The following is a 4,644-nucleotide window of genomic DNA, read 5'->3' as shown; positions in this document are numbered from 1 at the left end:
ACCCTGAATTCCTAAAAGCTATAAAAGACATTGATATAATTGTGTTAACAGAAACATGGTGCCAAAAGGACATGCCGACCCAATGTCCTCCAATGTACCATGAAATCATTGTGCCCTCAGTAAAGAACACTAAAACACGCAAGGGCAGAACCTCCGGGGGAATATTGGTGTGGTATAAGGGAGAACTGGACAAACACATCTCACCGGTAAAACAGGGGAAATCACACGTATGGCTAAAACTAGATAAAAATATAGGAATAGCAAAAAAAGATGTTTACTTATGTGCGATCTACATACCTCCAATAGATTCGCCATATTTCGAAGAGGAGTTATTTGATACTCTCCACATGGAAATCAGCCATTTCCAGGCCCAAGGAAAGGTGATAATATGTGGGGACCTAAATGCAAGGACCGGTTGTGAACCTGACTTCATAGACCCACAGGGAAACAACCATGTGTTTGGCCAGATCCCTTTAGATGTCACACCAGCCATCGCAAATCGGAACAACCTTGATCGTGAAATAAATAAAAGCGGTAGGGAGGTAGTGCAACTCTGCCGAGCCTTAGGCCTGTACATAGTTAATGGTAGGTTCAGAGGGGACTCCCTAGGGAGACTCACATACTCCTCAACTCTTGGGTCTAGTGTGGTGGACTATACAATCACTGACCTGGACCCCTGCGATATCAACGCATTCACTGTCAGGCAGCAATCCCCCCTCTCAGACCATAACCAAATAAATGTGTACCTTAAACTTTCTGCCCAAACTACAGACACAAAAAAGGAACACAGTAAGCTACATAAAATAAACCAGACATACAGATGGGCCCCAGACAGTGGAGATAAATTCATCACAGCACTAAATTCACCTGATCTCACAAGTAAAATTTCAAAATTTAAAGAAAATCTATATGAGATCACCAGAGATGGTGTAAACACGGCCATAGAGGATATAAATATGATCTTCCATGAGGCAGCTGTAAAAGCCGACCTCGTGAAACAGAAGAGGAAGCATCACAAAAGACAAAATAAAAATATGAAATGGTTTGACCACGAATGCAAAAATGCCAGAAAAGACCTGAGAAAAATATCAAACCAAAAGCATCGGCAACCAAACAATCCGGACCTACGTACTAGATACAATGAAACCCTCAAAAGATATAAACACACCATTAGGAACAAAACACAAAACTATACCCACAAAATACTCGAAGAAATTGAAAACTCCACCAATCCAAAACAATTCTGGGAAATGTGGAATAACCTGAGTACAACACAATTGCAAGCATTACCAATCCAAGATGGCGACATCTGGAGAACACATTTTGAAAACCTCTACAAAGACATCCCAAAAAACAAAACAAACCCAAGTCAACATCAGGTCACAGAAAAACTCCACACATTAGAAGCAACAATTAAAGACAACCAAAACCCTCTAGACTCCCCAATCACATGGAAAGAACTGGCCACAAAAACAAAATCTCTCCACCTAAAGAAAGCCTGTGGCCCAGACAACATCAAAAATGAAATGCTAAAGTTCAGCAATATGGAGATGCAGGGTGCGATACTCAAACTATTCAACATCATATTACGCTCAGGCTGTTTTCCCGATATCTGGTGCCAAGGACTAATCTCCCCCATATATAAAAGTGGAAACAAATCAGACCCAAATAACTACCGCGGCATCTGTGTCAACAGTTGTCTAGGGAAGTTATTCTGCAGTATTCTAAATAGTAGATTACTTGATTTTCTTAACAAACATAATATCCTCAGAAAAAACCAAATAGGCTTTCTTCCAAAACACCGCACCGCCGACCATATCTATACCCTTCACACCCTCATTGAAAAACATAAACACCAAACAAAAAATGGGAAAATATTCGCCTGTTTCATCGACTTCAAGAAAGCCTTTGACTCTATATGGCACGAAGGGCTCTATTATAAACTTCTTCAGTGTGGAATAGGGGGCAAAGTCTATGACCTTATTAAATCAATGTATCTGAAAAACAAATGCGGGATCAAAATTGGAGACAAACGCACCGATTTCTTCACCCAGAGAAGAGGCGTCCGGCAGGGCTGCAATTTGAGCCCGACCCTGTTCAACATATACATAAATGAATTAGCAGACATGCTGGAGCAAAGCGAGTCACCAGGTCTCCGTCTCCTGGATGGAGAAGTGAAGTCCCTGTTCTATGCGGACGACCTGGTTCTGCTGTCTCCCACAGAACAGGGATTACAGCAACAACTAGACCTACTCGACAAATACTGCCAAAATTGGGCTCTAACAGTAAATATAAAGAAAACCAACATCATGATTTTTCAGAAAAGACCCAGATGTCAGGAAAACAAATACCAGTTTACCCTCAGTGATACCACTATAGGACACACTATGAGCTACACCTACCTTGGTCTAACTATTACAGCATCAGGGAGCTTCAGCATAGCAGTGAATGCACTAAAAGAAAAAGCCCGAAGAGCCCTATATGCAATAAAAAGAAAATTCTACAACATCCAAATCCCAATCAAAATCTGGCTCAAAATTTTTGACAGCATAATCCTGCCCATTGCACTGTACGGTAGTGAAGTATGGGGCCCGCTAAATCACCAAAGCTACACTAAATGGGAAAAACACACAATAGAAGCCCTACATGCAGAATTCTGCCGAAGCATCCTTCGCACCCAAAGAAAAACGCCAACAAATGCATGCAGAGCCGAACTAGGCAGATACCCACTGATAATAAACATCCAAAAACGAGCACTAAACTTCCTAAATCACCTCAAATCTAGCTCCCCAGACACCCTTCATTTCAAAGCCTTTCAGACCCAAGAGCTAAACCCAGAAAGAGTCCCCTGAGTCAGCTGCTACTGAAACTAAGTACTCAGCCGGACCCTGACCAGCCCCAGACCAACACAGCCGTCCAAACACCAATCCGATGTGAACCAAATCATTAAAAAATGCAAAGAAACCTACCTGGAACATTGGAACAAAATAACCGGAAAGCCAAAGCAGATTAGAATGTTACCGGGCCCTAAAAAGAGAATATAAACTGGCAGACTACCTCACGACCATCAGAGACACAAAACAGAGACAGACCCTCACCAGGTACAGACTAAGCGACCACCAACTGGAAATTGAAAAAGGCAGATACAAGAAATCCTGGCAGCCTAGAGAGAATAGAATATGCGATCAATGTCTGGCTGGCGAGGTTGAAACAGAAATGCATTTCCTCCTAAAATGCGAAAAATTCAACACATCAAGAAACATATTATTCAACAAGCTAAGCCAAACAACCCCAGATTTCAAGGAATTGGATGATCTGTCAAAATTGAGATTAGTCCTAGGAGAAGGAGACAGACCATACCTTGGGGCTAAATATGTAACAACATGTCACAACCTGAGGACTGTTTAAAAGTAAGACTGTTTTAAAATTAATATTGAACGTACCAAATGAAGTAGAAAGACTGTTTAAAATTAATATTGTTTAAAAGTAATATTGTATATACCAACAAATGTCAAATTGATTGACACCTACAGAATGTTGGAAAACTGTACCTTTTTGCTATGTAAGCTTTGGCAATATGGTTCTCTGTAAACTTTCATGCCAATAAAGCATTTGAACTGAACTGACTGAACTGATTGGGAATGTGTGAGAGAGAGAGATTGGGAGTGTGAGAGAGAGAGATTGGGAGTGTGAGAGAGAGAGACTGGGAGTGAGAGAGAGATTGGGGAATGTGAGAGAGAGAGAGATTGGGAGTGAGAGAGAGAGAGATTGGGAGTAGAGAGAGAGAGAGATTGGGAATGTGAGAGAGAGAGAGATTGGGGAGTGAGAGAGAGAGAGATTGGGAGTGTGAGAGAGAGAGACTGGGAGTGTGAGAGAGAGACTGGAGTGTGAGAGAGAGATTGGGAGTGTGTGAGAGAGAGAGAATGGGAGCGTGAGAGAGAGAGACTGGGAGTGTGAGAGAGAGAGAGATTGGGAGTGTGAGAGAGAGAGACTGGGGGGGGGAGATAGAAGAGAGAGAGAGAGATTGGGAGTGTGAGAGACAGAGATTGGAGTGTGAGAGAGGAAGACTGGGAGTGTGAGAGAGAGAGATTGGGAGTGTGAGAGAGAGAGAGACCTGGGGAAGAGGAGAATGGGGAGATCGAGAGAGAGAGCGACTGAGGGGGAGAGAGAGAGCGACTGAGGGGTGAGAGAGAGAGAGATGTGGAGAGAGAGGCGAGAGACTGGGGAGATAGAGAGAGACTGAGGGGGGAGAGACAGAGCGACTGAGGGAGAGAGAGAGGGAGAGAGAGAGAGAGATGGTGGGGGAGAGAGAGAGAGAGGAGAGAGACTTTTTCGAGGGCAATTGTTGTTGTTGGAAGAGAGAGAGCGAGTGGGGGGGGGAAGAGAGAGAGAGCGAGTGGGGGGGGCGGTGCAGAGGCTTTTTTGAGGGCATGTTGTTGGAAGAGAGAGAGGGAGCGACTGGGGGGAGGAGAGAAGAGAACGACTGCGGGGGGGAAGCGAGAGAGCGACTGGGGGAAGAGAGAGAGCGACTGGGGGAGAGAGAGAGCGACTGGGGGGGAAGAGAGAGAGCGACTGGGGGGAAGAGAGAGCGACTGGGGGGGGGAAGAGAGAGAGCGACGGGGGGGGAAGTGAGAGAGCGACGGG

This window comes from Somniosus microcephalus, chromosome 6 (genome assembly GCF_052327205.1).
Source record: "Somniosus microcephalus isolate GS21.2 chromosome 6, FLI_Smic_1.0, whole genome shotgun sequence".
NCBI classification, from domain to species: Eukaryota; Metazoa; Chordata; class Chondrichthyes; order Squaliformes; family Somniosidae; genus Somniosus; species Somniosus microcephalus.
Note: the sequence above shows the minus strand (reverse complement) of the source record.